The 20,562-nt window shown below is 32.1% G+C and overlaps 1 long non-coding RNA gene across 1 annotated transcript; it reads left to right on the forward strand.

Moving 5' to 3' along the window:
* The first annotated feature begins 1,249 nt into the window (after positions 1 to 1,249).
* On the forward strand, positions 1,250 to 3,474 carry LOC138337140 (uncharacterized). The gene is made up of 2 exons (XR_011210566.1): positions 1,250 to 2,999; positions 3,151 to 3,474. It is a non-coding gene; the product is annotated as an uncharacterized lncRNA (long non-coding RNA).
* The last annotated feature ends 17,088 nt before the right edge of the window (positions 3,475 to 20,562 follow it).

A 20,562-nucleotide genomic window follows, 5' to 3' on the forward strand; every position in this document is an offset into this window, starting at 1 on the left:
GAAAACCCAATATTTCGTGGTAAAACCCCGTGAGTAAACTTCCACGGCGATGAGGTATATTTATATTAATAAATCAGAGTATTTTTGGTTACAGAGAATAAATAGGAAAACCTAAAATAGAGAATAAATAGGAAAACCTAAAATAGAGAATAAATAGGAAAACCTAAAATTAATCAGGCTCCACTACCTAACAATATGTTATGTGAAAGTTTTGAGATTATACATAAAAAGAGAAGTCAAGTAAATTGGATACCTTGAAAATTATCTCCACAATCCAAAAAAAAAGGCTATGAAATTAAAAAGTTTGAAGAGAACCAATGGAAAGGACATAACATGATTTTGAAATTGTTTGAAATTTTGTTTTTGAAGAGCTTGCTCACTGGTTGCTTTCCTTTTGAATTAAGCATTTTAAGAAAAACAATTGTGATTGATATTGAATTTAACATGTTAACTGGATTGAAAAGTGTTAAGTAACTGAATTTTGTTAAAAATTGACTCTATATGGACAAGTCTCAGAAGTGATGTGTTTACTAAGAAATAGTAAATTTTACTTTTGTCTTATAATTATTTTACAAAAGTAGGGTCATTATATGGAAAATTGATTGAATTGTAGTTCTTAATATTGAAAAAATATTGCATTTTTGATTTTCCTAATAAGATCTATACCGGAGTGTATATTATTTAGGACGCAAATAAAAAATAAAGGGCAAGAAATTTATTGGTTTAAGACATGAGAGGATAGAGAATTGAGGAGTGAATAAAATAAAAAATGAGTTAATGTTTATTTCTTTGTGTCATAGACTTAGTTCTAGAAAAATATTATAATTTATAGTGTTGACACCCAATTTTGACCGACCTTTGACCATTTTTAGGAATACTATTCGATTAAATACGTATTTTAAATTTTAGAATCTTTAAATCGACTTTGCTTGAAAATTATATATTTTAGTATGTTTTATTCTATAAAATTATCATATATATTATTAAAATATTTTAAAATTATTAATGAATTTCAAATGTTAAAATTTAAATGATTTTCAATTATATAAAAATATTTTAATATATGTAGTATTTTAATTAAATAGTAATTTCTACACTTTCCTTAAATTTTAAATTCTGCCTATTCTATTCCAATTTTTCTTTCAATTCTAGCCACTTGAATTAGAGTTTTATTACAATCATAGCCTCTCTTTCATTCCAATTCTAGCCAAGTGTTATTCCAATTTTAGCCAGTCTATATCTTTGTCAATCTAATTTCAAGACTTGATCTTTTGATCTCATCCGTCCATCTTAAAAAATAAATCCTAGATCGAATCCTAACCCTTCATCTCTATCTAAACCAACGGTTGTGATTAAATCTCCCTTTCTCTTTCTTCAACACAAAAAGACCCTAAAACCTAAAAAATTCCAATTCACTCTCTTCCTCTTCCCGTTCCCCCCCTCTCTATTCGTCCGTCTCTCCTCTTCTCCGGCGAAGACAACAACGCCGACACCAGCAGCAGCGACAACAACAGCCGCCAGCCACTCCCTCTCTCTTCTCCCTCTCCATTCTCTTCCTCTCCCCTTCTTCTCCCCTCTCCCGTCGTCCCTCTTCTCCCTCTTTCTCTCCTCTTCGTCTTTCTCCCCTCTCCCGTCGCTCCCTCTTCTCTTCTCCCCCCCCTCTTTCTCTCCTCTTCTCCATCGTCCTTTTTCCTATCCTTTTTGCAGGACTGCCAGCCCGCGAGAAACAGCAGCAAGCTCTAAGGGATCTCAAGCGAACGTTTCTCCGCCAGCGAAACTCCGGCCACCAGTCATTGGTAACGTGTAGCAACCTATTTTATTATATGCAAAGCAGATCAGTAAAGGTAATACATTCCATTCATTATTCTTTGCTTACTTTCAATTCGTTCAACTTTTTATGATCCTTTTTCTATAAATTTTTGTTCATATGTTTGACTTGAGAATCATTATGAATTAATTTCTAATATGATTGGATAACTCATACATGTTCATATCAGTTTAAATAAATTCGGAATTTGCTTATTTCACTAATTTTAGAACGATTAAAGTTGTTGAATATCTTGGATATCAAGCAGTACTCATCAATTCTTGTGTATATCTTGGTAAATGATTATGTTGCTCATCAATTTTAGAATGAATGGTACATTTATCTCAATCGTAGTTTATTTTGATTTGATAATTGATTGCCTGATTCAGAATTAATTAATTATGCTAAGGTTCTACAATTTTTTTTATATTAATATGCATGTCGTTCATTAGCTCTAATTTTGATTTTTCTTGAGACTATTACATATTTCCATTATGGTAAGTATAAATCTCTAATCTGCATGAAAATATGCCTTTCCTTATATCATTTTACATTGCATAAATTGGCTTTCTTTAATTGTTTACTTGCTTATCTTAAATAAATCAAAATAGATACGTACTAGCTTTATTTTTGGTAAAATTATGGATGATTTATATTAAGGTATTTTTGTTTTGTAATATTTTTATCTAAAGAAAATTAATCCCTCCTCCCATTGATATTTGGATTGATTAATTCTTACTTGTTTGTTTATGACAACCTTATTATTTCCTTGTCATATTTAGTTGCTCATATTTTGGTAAAATAAATTAAATCTGATTTAAACTTTTTTTTATTTAAAGAAAAATATTTTTTATTTTAAATTTTTATTCTTACTTGTTTATATTTGGTAATAGCATATTTTCTGATTTGGATATCCTTTAAAATAAGGAAAATTGTATTATAATTGATTTCTTTAAATATTTATTTCCCTTATTTGTTTCCCCCTCCTCTACTATATAAAGAGCTCCTTTTATTCATTCATGACATTCATTCACTCTCAATCACAAAACTCTCTCATCATTCTCCCTTCTCTCATTTGCTCTCTTGCTACTTAACAAAACATTAATACTCCGACGAAGTTTCGAAGGGTTCTTCTTTGCTATCTTATTACTTTGTTCGAGTAAAGGTTGAATCAATTCGTTTTGCTTAACGGGTTAGTATTCTTAACATTCATACTATCTTTACATTCACAATTTGTGTAAGCTATTGTTTTGTATGTAGAATTCGTCATTAAACGATTGCATATTGTCTCACCTTAACTAACAAGTGTGATTACTTGTGTAGTTATTTAATTACTTTGACAGGTTTCATATTTGAAGTTCAAGTTGAAGATTAACTGAAGAAGGATTTATTTATTTGTTTGAATGTATATATATATATATATATATATATATATATATATATATATATATATATTTTATTTTTCTCGCTATTTTATTCGAATGATGTAACAATTGTAATTTTAAAGATCATATAATAAATTTATTTGGGGGTCGTCTAGGGGAGGGGGATTTATATGCTTATTTGTTCGTTATATTTTTTAGAAATCATGCCTATAGGTTTGTCTTTAACCACCTAGATTTAATGTTTATAGGTGTTATAATCTAATCAATTTTCAATTTGCTTGACACTTTTGTTAATAAAGTCTAAAAATAATAAATTAGATTCCGTTATTTTTTTTAATGTTAAAAATAAATTCATAATAATTTAGTAGGCTGATTAGGTGTTTTAACAATGTTATAATTTAGCATCATATTGTCATTTAGAAACCATGTCTAAGGTTTAATTTGTTCATAACATTTAAATTTACAAAATTAGGCATATATATGTTACTTTTTTTGAACACCTAGAAATCATGTCTATAGGCTTGTAAATAAACTCTTAACATATCCATAAAAAGATAATAAATTTCGTTTGTGCATATTTGTGCCCTCCCCCTAAAATTAGTTAATATTATTTGATTAGTAATCCTATTTGTTTTCTTGACAATTTTCGCATTTATTGCAATATGTTGTTTCCTTAAAATAATGATAATAAGAGTCATGCATTTAACAAACTACTTGGCTTTTGAATATTGCATATCAAAACCTTTGCATTTAATAAATTTACTATCTTAATGTTTTACTAGTTTTTTTACAAAGTGTTGCAACATAATTTTCTTAAAAGTCATTATTCAATCTTCCTTTGAAATTTTGGATTGATTGTGACATTATTTTTGAAACAAATTATAAGCATTATCTCCTAACCTATCGTTAGTGGAAAAGTCAAAGGAACTACGAGGTCTAGTTCCAATTTTTAAACCCAACGCATCCTCGGAAGTACCACCTACCCATGAATTTCAAAAAGAATTATGTGCATTTATATGTAAATGTTTATTTGCCTATGTGTGAACTAAATCTTTTAAATCATTTTTCAAAACATAACTATTTTTAGACCGACCTCAAATCAAAATTGTTTCTATGGTGGAGGAGCGCGATCAATAATATCGTGACATCATCCCTATAAAGAAACAAACATTTTTTTAAAATAAAAATTCATATTCAAAACTTGCTCAATTTTCAAAACCTTACTTTCTCACATATTAATTGTTTAATATTTATAAATTTTGTTTATAACTTAGTCTCATGCTTAAATATAAATAAGACTTTTTTTTTTATTGTCATCACCTAGCCTTGCATGCTTAAATTAATAGTATTAATTGTTTTATATTTGTTATCACTTAGTAAGATTAAATAAATTAATAAATTAAACGACCTTGATTGCTACTTGTACCCCCACATAGATTGCATGAGATACGGCCGGGACCCACACTTGTGGACCTCGAGGGATGCCTAACACCTTCCCCTCGAGGTAATTTGAACTCTTACCCTAATCTCTGGCTCGTTGACCTTAGTTAGACGTAGTTAGGTTAGATAGATGCCCTAACGCGCCTTAATTCGTTAGGTGGCGACTCCAAAACTCAAAATCCCAAAAGAGTTGTTAGGTCGTGCACAAAACCCGTTTTCTGGGAAAATGGGGCGCGACATATAGTTTTAGAAAAGTTACGTAACTTGTGGAGAAAATTTACCACTTTAAAAAAATATTTTAATGAAGTTTAAAATACAATTTATAATTTTTAAAATGAAATGTATATGAAATGATCATATTACCTAGATCGTCCTCAACTTTTTAAATCAAACTCATCAGTTCACATATTTAGGTTAATATGTTTGAAATCAAGTAAAAGTACAAACTTAATTATATATCTTAATGAAAAATTACACTTTTATAATCTAGTAAACATTTTTAGTTTACTTTAAATACAAGTATATCATCATGTTCCTTTTATTTGTAAAGTTACTTTTTAACATCTTTCAAAATATATATTTTTTTTAAAAAAATATTGAAATTAATTTTATTTATTCTTTAATTTCAATATAATATATTATTAATTTTATCATACTTACTTTTTTTTCAGGTATATTAATTAGAGTCAAAATAAAGATGAAAACAATTAACTATGTTTTAAAGTAATGAACTTTTATGTTAAAGTAGGCATTTTTAGTAGGATTAATTAATTGAGTGAGTCCTTTTTTAAAAATAATTATTTATTTTAAATATGCTCTTTAATTATTACCATTTAGAGCAATATATAACAATATTATACATTTTATTTGATTTGTCTTTCTCTTTTCTCTCTCTCTCTCCTTTTTTTAGTTTTTATATGTTTTCCTCACTCTTTCTTCATTTATATTGTTCTCTTTTCATTGTTTTCTCTCCTGTTGTTTTAATTTCTCTTGCTTTCTTTCTATTGTCTTTTCTTTCTTTTTTCTTTTTGTTGCACATTCTGTCTTTCTTTCTCTTTTTTTTTTTAAAAAATCTTTCTTTTTCTATTTTCTTTCATAGTGTAATTAATGATTTATAGACTAAATAAATTTGTATCAATAACTAATTAATTAGACAAGTAATTTAATCATAACAAGTAAAGAGACATAATAAATTGCAAAATGAATTAAATTTGAATTAAAAATGTGTTCACATTAAAGTTGAATTAGAAGAGAATTAATATCAATGCAAAAATGTAGCAAAAGAAAGAACATTCTATGATCTGTAAATTGTATAAATTGTATAAACAATGAATTTCACAAGTAAATAAACGTAAAAAATCAACCAATAAATTACAAATTCAATTAAAATTTTTCTAAAAGTGTATTACACTAATATTAAACAAGTAAATAAATTAAATTTGTTTTAAAATTGTATTACACAATACTAAAGTTGAATTAGAAAAGAAAATTAAGAATGAATGAAAAACGTAACTAATGAAAGACAAGTCAACGATCTATAAAATGAATTAAACTTATATCATTCATGAATAAAACATGTATTATATGTGTCTTAAAATTATTATTCCCAGCAAGTCTCAGAAGTTATGTGTTTACTAAGAAATAGCAAAATTTTACTTTTGCCTTATAATTATTTTACAAAAGTAGGGTTGTTATATTGAGAATTGATTGAAATGTAGTTCTTAATGTTGAAAAAAAATTGCATTTTTGATTTTTCTAATAAGATTCTATACCAGAGTGTATATTATTTAGGACGCAAATAAAAATTAAAGGGCGATAAATTTATTGGTTTAAGACATGGGAGGAGAGAGAACTGAGGAGTGAATAAAATGAAGAATGAGTTAATGTCTATTTATTTGTGTCATAGACTTAGTTCTAGAAAAATACTATAATTTATAGTTTTTATAGAAGTTGCATAACTTGTGGAGGAAATTTACCACTTGAATTTTTTTTTAATGAAGTTTAAAAATACAATTTATAATTTTTAAAAGAGAAAAGACATAATGTTACCATTAAAGTTGTATCTAATTTTTAAAAAGACACTTTAACTTTGCGTGTGTTCTATTACCCCCACAAACTATCTAAATTCACAATAAACATGCCATTGCTATTAATTTTAACACCACTCGTGTTGTCACAAAATTTGGGCGCGTGAAGGACTGTTGATACAGCTTCAGACCAACGTACAATTGCCATGTGGCACTCCCAATTTGACTTATTTTGAGAAAAATATAAAAACCCATGTTTGATTTTTTTAAAGCTTTATTATGAATAGTTTTTACTTTTCAATTTTTTCCCCCATATTCCCTATCTATGCCTTCCTCCATTTTTTAAAAAAAGCTAATGTTATTGTGTTCATTCTTATTTTTTTGTTTTTTGAAAAATCAATTAGTTTAGTGATTTTATTCCTCCTACAAATCAAGTTTTAGATTTAGAAAATAGCGAAACTATGAAAAACTCAATTTGAGAGTAAGAAGTTGAAGAAGGAAGTTATTTAAATGTCATATTTTGACTTGGTGATATTTTGAGTATTTAGATTTTGATTATTTACCAATATTTATTTTCATAATAAATTAATTGGTGGTAGTTTGACAAATAATTAATAATGTTGTCGAAAATTTGTCCTGCCACAGCGATTTTGGCGGTTGTTCTACACAACAAAAGTAATGACAAAAGTTAAGAAAAGAGAATGAGGTTGAAGAAGAAAGAGAAACAGGAAAAAAGAAAAAAAAAGGAAAAAGAAAATTAAAAGAAAATAAAAGAAATCAAATAAAAATAATGTAAAATTACTTTTAACACGTGTCAAGTGACTATTCATGCGTGACTTACAAATATTTTTGTATAAGTGGTATTAGGTGAAAAATGACGTATACATACTATTGTGAAGTTGTTCAATGGGGTTATAAAACACCCGCAAAGTTAAGATGTTTTTTTGAAAATTCAGAACAACTTCAATGGTGATTTTATGTTTTTTCTCTTTTTCAAACGAAATGTATATGAAATGATCATATTACCTAGATCGTCCTCAATTTTTTAAATCAAACTCATCAGTTCACATATTAAGATTAATATGTTTGAAATCAAGTAAAAGTACAAACTTGATTATATATCTTAATGAAGAACTACACTTTTATAATCTAGTAAACATTTTTAATTTACTTTAAATACAAATATATCATCCTGTTCCTTTTATTTGTAAAGTTACTTTTTAACATCTTTCAAAATATATATATTTTTTAAAAAATATATTGGAATTAATTTTATTTATTCTTTAATTTCAATATAATATATATTATTAATTTTATCATACTTACTTCTTTTCAGGTATATTAATTAGAGTCGAAATAAAGGTGAAAATAATTAACTATGTCTTCAAGTAATGAATTTTTATGTTAAAGTAGGCATTTTTAGTAGGATTAATTAATTGAGTGAGTTCTTTTTAAAAAATAATTATTTATTTTAAATATGCTCTTTAATTATTACCATTTCGAGCAATATATAACAATACTATACATTTTATTAGATTTGTCTTTCTCTTTTGTCTCTTTCTCTCTCGTTTTTTTGGTTTTTATATGTTTTTCTCACTCTTTCTTCATTTATATTGTTCTTTTTTCGTTGTTTTCTTTCCCGTTGTTTTTTTTCTCTTGCTTTCTTTCTATTATCTTTTCTTTCTTTTTTCTTTTTGTTGCACATTCTGTCTCTCTTTCTCTTGTTTTTTTTAAAAATCTTTCTCTCTCTATTTTCTTTCATAGTGTAGTTAATGATTTATAAACTAAATAAATTTGTATCAATAATTAATTAATTAGATAAGTAATTTAATCATAACAAGTAAAAAGACATAATAAATTGCAAAATGAATTAAACTTGAATTAAAAATGTGTTCTACACACATTAAAGTTGATTAGATGAGAATTAATATGAATGCAAAATGTAGCAAAAGAAAGAGCATTCTATGATCTGTAAACTGAATAAATTGTATAAACAATGAATTTCACAAGTAAATAAACGTAAAAAATCAACCAATAAATTATAAATTCAATTAAAATTGTTCTTAAAAGTGTATTACACTAATATTAAACAAGTAAATAAATTAAATTTACTTTAAAATTGTATTACACAATATTAAAGTTGAATTATAAAAGAAAATTAAGAATAAATGAAAAACGTAACTAACGAAAGACAAGTCAACGATCTATAAAATGAATTAAACTTATATCATTCATGAATAAAACATGTATTATATGTGTCTTAAAATTATTTTGGTTTGTATCTCTAAGAACGTAAGTGATGTTTGCAATATGTATTAAAAATGTATTGTGCATGTATTATAAGTGTGTTGCTTAAATTATATCAGGAAAAAAGAGTGAAGTTTGTAATATGTACTACAAATGTATTGTTCATGATGTTAATACAATTATGAAACATATCTAATACAACTTTAATACAAACGTGATATAGTTTCGTAAACTTTATTTTTATCGAGCTTTAATCTAATATTTCTCCTAAAATTAATTCTAAACTTGACCAAACCCTCTTAAAATGAGATATAAACTCCAAATGTCACTTTCAATTATTTGTAGAAACAATTTATCCAAACTAAAGAGCAGACAAGTAATTTAATTGTAACAAATGATGAAACATAATAAACTGCCAAATGAATTAAAATTGAATTAAAAAGATATTACACGCATATTAAAGTTGAATTAGAAGTGAATTAAACACGTATGCAAATGTATCAAATGAAAGATCATTCTGTAATTTGTAAACTGAATAAAACTTGTATCAATAATGAATTAAACAACTACTTTAATCATAACAAATCAACAAATAAATCATAAAATGAATTAACTTGTATTAATTAAATGTGTATTAGATACATATTAAAGTTGAATTAGAAAAGAGAACTAAGCATGAATAAAAAATGTAACTAATGAAATACTAGACAATGACCTATAGAGTGAATTAAATTTATATCAATAATGAATTAAACAAGTAATCTAATAGCAACAAATAATAAACTACATAATGAATTAAATTTGCATTAAAAGTATATTACACAATATTAAAATTAAACTAGAAGAAAAAAATTAATAATAAATAAAAAAACGTAACTAACGAAAGACAAGACAATAATCTATAGATTGAATTAAGCTTGTATTATTCATAAATAAAACATATATTATAATATGGGCAAAAACTGATTTGAGAATAATTATTTAAATAAAATTTTTGAAATAAGTAGAAGAATAAAAAAAGAAGAGGATGAAGATAAAAAATAATACAAAAAGAGACCAAGAAGAAGAAAAAATAAAAAGAAGTCGAGGAAGAGAAAAAAAGACACAGAAAGAAGCGAAGCGGTACAATTTCTTAATCCAAAAAGTTATTATATTTAGTAAGAAAAATTAGATGTCATAGATGGTAAATATTTTTTCAATATAACATATTTATGTGATTTGCCCTTTTAAGTAAGCATAATGAATATAAAAATATTAAAAATTAATTAAAGTAATAATTAAATAGAGTAATGAATAGATATCACAATAACTCATAAAAAAAAGGTGAAGTGATAACAAAATGAGTTGATAGAAATATCATTAACCAAAGTTGTTTCTAGAATTATTTAGTTTCTTGTTATTATTCTAGATAAATTTTTGTTAGTCTAAAATTACATTTTTACCCTTGACCACCATTCACTTCACATCTAGAATTATTTGTTTCTCTTGCTATTCTTTCGTAATAGTAAATTTTTGTTAGTATAAAATTACATTTCTACCCTTGATCGTTTTCAACTTGACTCTTCTATATAATCTCTTGCTATCTTTCTTAATAGTAGATTTTTGTTAGTATAAATCCTTGGTCGTCCTCAATTTGACTCTTCTATATAATAAAAAAATAAAAGACAAACATAAATTGTTTTGACTGAATAACATTTTAAAAGACTTTAGATATGATATCGTGAGGGATCATAACTTAAATTTAGAACGGTTTTAGAGAAAATTTGAATTGGTCGAAATTTGAAAAAAAAATAGCTCATTGAGGAAGATAAAGTGTTGAAATATGTATAATATTGTATAAACAATGCTTACAAATATATAGACATCACTTATACATAGCTATATATATATATATATACATATATATATATATATATATATATATATATATATATAAAATTACATGCATACAATTTATATAATATCCATACATTACCTAACTATTTATATAATATTGAATTTTCTTGTCACTTGTGATGCTTACATGGCCACATTTTGTACTTTGTTGGCCACACAAATTGATGAGCGCACAATAATATATACAGTGTGCCATTCACTACTTAATAGACAAATTCTTGATAACTCCTTTTTTTTTTTTTGGAAAGTTAACTCATTTTTAATTTAAATAACATTAATAATAATAATAAGAAAACAAAATGACAATAGGAAAAAAAAAAAAAAAAGAGAACTACCCGCGAAAATTGCATATATTTCAAATAATATATAATTTTTATTTTATTTTAATTCTAAACATATTAATTTCTATTCTTTTAAATTTTAAAATATCAATTGATCAATTGATTAATTATTATTTTTAATTATATTAAATAATAAATTTCTTTTGAAAAAGGGAAAAGGATCAAATATTTGAAAAGGTTTAGATATACTCTCCGTTTAAAATTTGATCCATTTATACTCTCGCCGTCCAACTTTTGGTCTACATGTGCCCTTTGGGCGTTAGTTGGCCAACTCGGAATATCCAACTCATTTTACTTTTATTTAAATGTCAAATGGATATTCCACGTCATTTTTATGTATTATCACTTGACATTTATGCCTAACTGTTTAACATTATCAAAAATTATTACCTCGACTATATAATATTAAAAAATCATTCATCAATCTTTATTATTTACTTTTACGTTTTGATATCTTAGAAAATTTCACTTAAGAAAATAAGCATATAATTTTCACAGTTTTCTTACGCAACGAAAAAATAGTAGGATTATGCAAATCAGTGGAAATTTAGTACAATATATTATTTATTCATTATCATAATTTTTATTATTTTTTTATTATTATTGTCAAGCTTATATTTTATGATTCTTATATTCAATGATATCATTTTTGCACAAATGACTATTTCTATCTAATATATGATTGAAGGTTTTGCAAATAAAGATTCACAATTATTTTTTTCAATGACAACTTTGGCGTATCAAAATTCTAGATGAAATAATTTAGCAACAATTAATATACATTTATCAGCATTTAGTTAATTATCATTGAATCCTCTAAAGGTTTTAGTAACAAATTCAAAGAGTATCAGTAAAAATACAAATTATTAGCGCTAAAAGGTCTCAATTTTAGCGGCAATAACTATTGCCACAAAAACCACCTTGACTTTACATCTTGCATTGCCACTAATGGCACACGTTATTAGCAATAAAATTAACCACAAATTGAAAAATACTAATATTAAGAAATATTGTGCTTCTTTAAAATCATAATTAACAGAAGAACAACTAGTAATTCATAATCTTAACGTCAACAACAAAAAATAAAAAATTACATCATTTAGACTGTGTTTGGTATGAAGGAAAATATTTTCAGAAAAATGTTTTTCAATTTTCTCATGTTTGGTTGGGACCAAATGAACTCATTTTCCTCTAAATTAAGGAAAATGACTTCCCTTAAAAAAAAACATTTTCCAAAACTATCCTCCAATTTTAAATTAATTTTTTTTGAGAAAAATAACAATTAAAAAAAAATTAAAATAAAATTTTATTTTTTCACCCGATCCCTGACCCCCACCCACCCACCACCGGCCAACTCTCCCCCTCGCCCCAAAAATATAATTTTTCTTTTTAAAAATATTTTCAACTTCAAATTTTTATTTTTAAACTGCTACCTCCCCCCCCCCCCCCGCCAGCCCCCCATCCACCTCCAAACCCCAAAAAAATTAATTTTGTTTTTCTAAAAATACTATAAAGTTTAATTTTTCATTCCTACCCCCTCCACCACCAGTCCAAATAAAAATTGTTTTAAAAAAATATTTTTCAATTTCATAAATTATTTTCTACTCTAGTAAAAATAAAAGATGACTCTCAAAAACATTTTTCATTCATAAATCAATCACTAAAAATCATTTTTGGAAAATATTTTTTACTCAACAACCAAATATGAGAAAATAAATCCAAAATCTACTTATTTTCCAGGAAAACATTTTCAATGAAAAATATTTTCCTTCGTACCAAACATACCCTTAATTCGAAAAATTAATCTTATTTTGAGTCTAACAAGATGATTGAGAAACAAGCAATTGTTTAGTCTCTTTTAAGATATATATAGGCACTTGCAAGAAATGCCCCAATATAAGGAAGACTAGTAGCATCAATGTCCATTATCCATTGTGTGGCTTGTAGAGGAGGTTCATAAGACTCCAAAAATATCAACATGATCTTTAATAAAGAATGAAGGGTGTCACGTAACCAAGGGCAGAGCAACGTTAAGTGAAGGATGATCCGGTGCACACTCTCAATGTAACGACCTGTTTAGTCGTTTTGAGTAGCAGACTTCAATTTTGGAAAAACTGGCAGAAGCGACAGACCCCACGACGGACCGTCATGGGCACGACGGACCGTCGCAGGGTCTCGTTTCAAAACACTTAGAAAATCTGAAATTGAGTCTCTGACCCTTGCGACGACCTGCAGGACGGACCGTCGCAGGCACGACAGGCCATCGCAGGTTGCGCAATCCCAGTCTGGGTCGGATTTCTTGATACGTTTTAAGGGGCGTTTTTGACTATTCTTGCCTTAATTATAAAGTTAGTGGGTTAATGTTAATAAGTCTAATTACTTGGGGGTTAAAAGAGGTAACCTTAAGTTAATTAGTGGGGCATTATTGCCATCTTTTATTCTTAATTATATACTAATTAGGATAAAAGAAAGAGGGTTGGAATAAGAAAAATAAGAAAGAACAAAGAGAGAAAGAAAAAGAAAGAGAACGAGTAGAGAGAGAGAGAAACGAAAGGGATAGCAAGGATTTTGAGAAGATAGCTTGTTGATCGCAATTCTTCGGTGGAGGTAGGTTATGGTTTTTATGCTATTCGTAGTAAACTCTTAATAGCGAATGATATGTATGGGTAGTATTGTAAACCCTTCTATATGCTTAATTGTATGCTTGCATGAATGTTATTATATGATTGTGATAAAATAAGCATGATAAAGCTATTGAATCCTAAATCTTGAAAGATAACCCTAATCTACTTTGTTAATGATGATGCCTTGGTATAAAAGAAGGCTTGATGAACGAAAGTAGTGAGATTAGGGGATCGGGTGCCACGTTCCGATACCAGGATAGTATATGAGGATCGAAGTGTCACGTTCCGACACCAGGATAGTATATGGATCGGGTGCCACGTTCCGGTACCAGGATAGAATATGGATCGGGTGTCACGTTCCGACACCAGGATAGAATATGGATCGGGTGCCACGTTCTGGTACCAGGATAGAATATGGATCGGGTGTCACGTTCCGACACCAGGATATAATATGGATCGGGTGTCACGTTCCGACATCAGGATAGAATGAGGATCGGGGTGTCACGTTCCGACACCAGGATAGTATATTGAGGAGCGGAATGTCACGTACCGACACGAGGGGAATAAAGATAATGAATCTTGAAAGATGTTAATATATTCAATCTAATGAACCGAATTCCCAAATGAGTATGATGAGGAGGCGTGAGTCCTCATTGATGTGCTTGGTGTTGTAACCAAGGGTTATGGTAACTGTAAATGCTGCATGCTAAGGATATTAGTTGATTTTATGATATTATCTGATACATACTGTTTTCTATTTTGAGTTGGCCGATGATATCTACTCAGTACCCGTGTTTTGTACTGACCCCTACTTTTATGTTTTCTTCTTGTTTATTTGTGGAGTGCAGCAAACGTGCCGTCGCCTTCGACTCAACAGTAATTCAAGCCAGTCTTACTACACCAGAAATTCAAGGTGAGCTAATGCTTCTAGCTTGGACTGGATCTTCTTCTTCAAGTCTTGATGCCTTGAACTTCCGGCATGGACTAGCTTCTTATGTATTTTTAGCTTTTAGAATACTCTTAGTTTAGTCATTTGATCGTAGATGTTCTTGTGGTGATGACTTCCAGATTTTGGGGATAATAATAGTTATTAATTTTATTAATGAGTTTAAGTCTTCCGCATTACTTTATGTTGATATTATATTGAAATGTTAAGGTTTAGATTGGTTGGTTCGCTTACATAGGAGGATAAGTGTGGGTGCCAGTCGCGGCCCGGATTTGGGTCGTGACAAACTTGGTATCAGAGCATTAGGTTCGTTGGTCTCATCACACAAGAACGAGTCTAGTAGAGTCTTGAGGAACGGTAGGGGGACGCCTTTACTTTTCTTTGAGAGGCTATAGGACTTTAGGAAAATTCCATTCTTTCTTTCGTGCTACTACTTTAATCCAATTGGTATCTAGGTGATACAAATTGGTATCTGACCATCTTCACTCTCTTTCGCAGATGGTTAGAACTAGAGCAATGACTACGCTGACACCAACACCAGCACCAGCAGGACAGGGTGCGTCTGAGCCAGCCACTGGGGCTGTGGCTCGAGGAAGAGCAACGGCAAGAGGCCGTGGTAGAGGTCGTGGGAGGACGTCCTCTAGAAGAAGAGGACGAGCACCTAACCCATCTGATACTAGGGCGGTGACTCCTCCACCGACTGAAGAAGTAGTAAGAGAAGGGGAGGATGGGGAGAATGAACAAGTGCAGAATGAGGAAATGCCACCCCAACCTACCCAGAGATGATCAATCAGGTTCTGGCTTATCTTAGCGGGTTATCTGATCAGGGCCAGACACCCCCAGTGTTTTCTGCACCAGCACCTCAGGCTCCGGAGGTACAACATGCGGCTACTATGGCTCCCCGCATGGATGTTCAATTGGAAATAAGCACATTTCCTCGTCTGACTACAGGGCCTGTAATGACAAATGATCAGCATGAACTTTTCAGTAAGTTCTTGAAATTGAAACCTCCAATCTTCAAGGGTGCTGAATCGGAGGATGCTTATGATTTTCTGGTTGACTGTCACGAGCTACTACACAAGATGAGAATAGTAGCACGGTTTGGTGTTGAGTTCGTGAGTTATCAGTTTCAAGGGAACGCCAAAATGTGGTGGCGATCACATGTTGAGTGTCAACCGACAGAGGCACCACCTATGACTTGGGCCTCATTCTCAAGCTTGTTTATGAAGAAGTATATCCCTCGGACTTTGAGGGATAGAAAAAGGGATGAGTTCTTGAGCCTAGAGCAAGGTAGGATGTCGGTTAATGCTTACGAGGCTAGGTTTTGCGCACTATCCAGATATGCCACGCAACTTTGTTTCAGTCCACAAGAGAGGATTCGCCGGTTTGTGAAGGGGTTGAGATCAGAGTTGCGAATTTCGGCCTTACAGGTAGCAGCTACAGTAAAATCCTTCCAAGAAGTGGTAGACTTCGTGATAGAAGTGGAAGGAGTGAAGCCCAATGACTTCACCTCGACATCGACATCAAAAAGGTTTCGAAAGGGAGGTGAGTTTAATGGTTCTTACTCTAGAGGACAAGGTTCCGGAGGTTACGCAGTTCGACCCATTCAGTCTTCACTACAGACTGTAGTTGGGGGTCCACCTCCGACCGGTCAACACTTATCTGAGAGACCTATGCATGAACCCAGAGAGTGCTATGGATGTGGGGAGATTGGACATATTAAGAGATATTGTCCAAAATAGAGTTACAGACCTCCAAATGTTAGAGGTAGAGGTGGTCATGGCAAAGGCCGTTATTCTGGAGGACGTGGTGGTCGAGGTAATGGTGGTCACCAGAACGGCCGAGGTGATGGGCAACCTGGAGCCACTACATCACAACATGGTAGGGGCAACGGACAGACGGGTGAGAGGGCCCATTGCTTCGCTTTCCCTAGACGGTCTGAAGCGGAGGCATCTGATGCTGTCATCACAGGTAATCTTCTGGTTTGTGATTGCATGGCTTCTATATTGTTTGATCTTGGATCCACATTTTCTTATGAATCTTCCTCATTTGCTAATGGTCTAAATTTACATTGTGAATTACTTGATATGCCTATTCGTGTTTCTACTCCGGTGGGTGAGTCTGTGGTAGTTGAAAAGGTATATAGGTCTTGTTTGGTGAACTTTGTAGGGAGCAACACTTATGAAGATTTGGTTATCTTAGAAATGGATGATTTTGATGTAATTCTGGGTATGACTTGGTTTTCTCCGCAATTTGCGATCTTGGATTGTAATGCTAAAACGGTGACGTTAGCCAAACATGGGACAGATCCGTTAGTTTGGGAGGGTGACTACACTTCCAATCCGGTGCGTATCATCTCCTTTCTTCGTGCTAAGAAAATGGTTAGTAAAGGGTGTTTAGATTTCTTGGCACATCTCAAGGACGACACTACCCAAGTACCTTTGATTGAGTCGGTTTCGGTGGTCCGTGAGTTTCTGGATGTGTTCCCTGCAGATCTTTCTGGTATGCCACCAGATAGGGATATTGATTTCTGTATTGACCTTGAACCGGGTACTTGCCCCATTTCTATACCCCCTTACAGAATGGCTCCCGCGGAGTTAGAGAGTTAAAAGCCCAACTTCAAGAGTTGTTAAACAAAGGCTTTATTAGACCAAGTGCATCTCCTTGGGGTGCTCCGGTTTTGTTTGTGAAGAAGAAGGATGGGAGTTTTCGAATGTGTATAGACTACAGACAACTAAACAAGGTAACCATAAAGAACAAGTATCCTCTTCCCCGCATTGATGACTTGTTCGATCAGTTACAAGGTGCTTGTGTCTTCTCTAAGATTGACTTGAGATCCGGTTATCATCAAGTGAAAATACGGGCAACGGATGTGCCAAAGACTGCTTTTCGAATGAGGTATGGGCATTACGAATTTGTAGTGATGTCTTTTGGTCTTACGAATGCCCCTGCTGCGTTCATGAGCTTGATGAACGGGATTTTTAAGCCATATTTGGACCTCTTCGTGATCGTATTTATTAATGATATATTGGTATACTCAAAGAGCAAGAAGGAACATGAAGAGCATTTGAGAATGGTATTGGAAATGTTGAGGGAGAAAAAGCTTTATGCCAAGTTCTCTAAGTGTGAGTTTTGGCTAGATGCAGTGTCCTTCTTGGGGCACGTGGTTTCTAAGGAAGGAGTGATGGTGGATCCTTCTAAGATTGAGACAGTGAAGAATTGGGTAAGACCCACTAACGTGTCAGAAATAAGGAGCTTTGTTGGGTTAGCTAGCTACTACCGCCGATTTGTCAAGGGATTCTCTTCTATTGCTTCCCAATTGACGAACTTGACTAAGCAGAATGTTCCATTTGTATGGTCGGACGAATGTGAGGAAAGCTTTCAGAAGCTCAAGACTTTGTTGACTACCGCACCTATCCTTACCTCGCCAGTAGAGGGTAAGAACTTCATTGTTTATTGTGATGCATCCTATTCTGGTTTGGGTGCAGTACTAATGCAAGAGAAGAGTGTGATTGCTTATGCTTCAAGGCAACTAAAGGTGCATGAACGTAACTATCCGACCTACGATTTGGAATTGGTTGCGGTGGTGTTTGCATTAAAGCAATGGAGACACTATTTATATGGGGTTAAGTGTGAGATCTATACGGATCATCGTAGCCTACAGTATGTCTTTACTCAGAAAGAATTGAACTTGAGATAGAGGAGATGGATGGAACTACTGAAGGACTACGACATCACTATTTTGTATCATCCGGGGAAGGCGAATGTTGTAGCGGATGCTTTAAGTAGAAAGGCGGGAAGCATGGGAAGTCTAGCTCACTTGCAAGCTTCTAGACGCCCATTGGCTAGAGAGGTTCAGACTCTAGCTAATGACTTGATGAGATTAGAAGTAAATGAGAAGGGAGGATTGTTGGCTAGTGTGGAGTCAAGATCTTCTTTTCTTGACAAAATTAAGGGAAACCAGTTTGATGATGAGAAACTAAGGCGAATCCAAGATAAAGTATTGCGAGGGGAGGCTAAGGAAGCACAAATCGATGAGGAAGGTGTTTTGAGAATCAAGGGAACGGTATGTGTACCCCGCATCGATGATTTGATCAATACTATTCTGACAGAGGCTCATAGTTCAAGGTATTCTATACATCCGGGTGCAACCAAGATGTATCGTGACCTAAAACAACACTTTTGGTGGAGTAGAATGAAGCGTGGTATTGTTGACTTTATTGCCAAGTGTCCAAACTGTCAACAACTAAAGTATGAACACCAAAGGCCCGGAGGAACACTTCAGAGAATGCCCATTCCGGAATGGAAGTGGGAAAGAATTGCAATGGACTTTGTGGTTGGTCTTCCAAGGACAATGGGTAAGTATGACTCCATTTGGGTGATTGTTGATAGGTTAACTAAATATGCTCATTTCATTCCGGTAAAGGTGACTTACAATGCAGAGAAGTTAGCCAAGATCTATATCTCAGAAATCGTTCGATTGCATGGGGTTCCACTATCCATCATATCAGATAGAGGTACGCAGTTTACTTCTAAGTTTTGGAAAACATTGCATGCGGAATTGGGTACTAGGTTGGACCTTAGTACTGCGTTCCATCCTCAGACCGATGGTCAGTCTGAAAGGACGATTCAAGTGTTGGAGGATATGCTTCGTGCATGTGTGATAGAGTTTGGTGGTCATTGGGATAGCTTCCTACCCTTAGCGGAGTTTTCATATAATAATAGCTATCACTCAAGTATTGATATGGCCCCATTTGAAGCATTTTATGGGAGGAGATGTAGGTCTCCCATTGGTTGGTTTGATGCATTCGAGGTTAGACCTTGGGGTACTGACCTTTTGAGGAATTCGATAGAGAAAGCGAAGTCTATTCAAGAAAAGCTTCTAGCGGTGCAAAGTAGACAAACAGAATATGCAGATCGAAAGGTTAGAGACTTAGAGTTCATGGAAGGTGAACAAGTCTTGTTGAAGGTTTCGCCAATGAAAGGGGTGATGCGATTTGGTAAGCGAGGTAAACTTAGCCCAAGGTATATTGGTCCATTTGAAGTACTTAAGCGAGTAGGGGAGGTGGCTTATGAGTTAGCCTTGCCTCCAGGGCTGTCCGGAGTGCATCCGGTATTCCATGTGTCTATGTTAAAAAGATATCATGGCGATGAAAATTACATTATCCGTTGGGATTCAGTTTTGCTTGATGAGAACTTGTCTTATGAGGAGGAGCCTGTTGCTATTTTAGATAGAGAAGTTCGCAAGTTGAGGTCAAGAGAGATTGCATCCATCAAGGTGCAATGGAAGAATTGACCGGTTGAAGAAGCCATTTGGGAGAAGGAGATAGATATGCAAGAAAGATACCCACATCTGTTTACACATTCAGGTACTCCTTTTCGCTCTTGTTTTTCCTTCTTGTGATCGTTCGGGGACGAACGATGGGTAAATTGGTATCTATTGTAACGACCTGTTTAGTCGTTTTGAGTAGTAGACTTCAATTCTGGAAAAATTGGCAGAAGCGACAGACCCCATGACGGACCGTCATGGGCACGACGGACCGTCGCAGGGTCTCGTTTCAAAACACTTAGAAAATCTGAAATTAAGTCTCTGACCCTTGCGACGACCTGCAGGACGGACCGTCGCAGGCACGACGGGCCGTCGCAGGTTGCGCAATCCCAGTCTGGGTCGAATTTCTTGATACGTTTTAAGGGGCGTTTTTGACTATTCTTGCCTTAATTATAAAGTTAGTGGATTAATGTTAATAAGTCTAATTACTTGGGGGTTAAAAGAGGTAACCTTAAGTTAATTAGTGGGGCATTATTGCCATCTTTTATTCTTAATTATATACTAATTAGGGTAAAAGAAA

The sequence above is a fragment of the Solanum lycopersicum genome, chromosome 7, assembly GCF_036512215.1.
Source record: "Solanum lycopersicum chromosome 7, SLM_r2.1".
Taxonomy (NCBI): Eukaryota; Viridiplantae; Streptophyta; class Magnoliopsida; order Solanales; family Solanaceae; genus Solanum; species Solanum lycopersicum.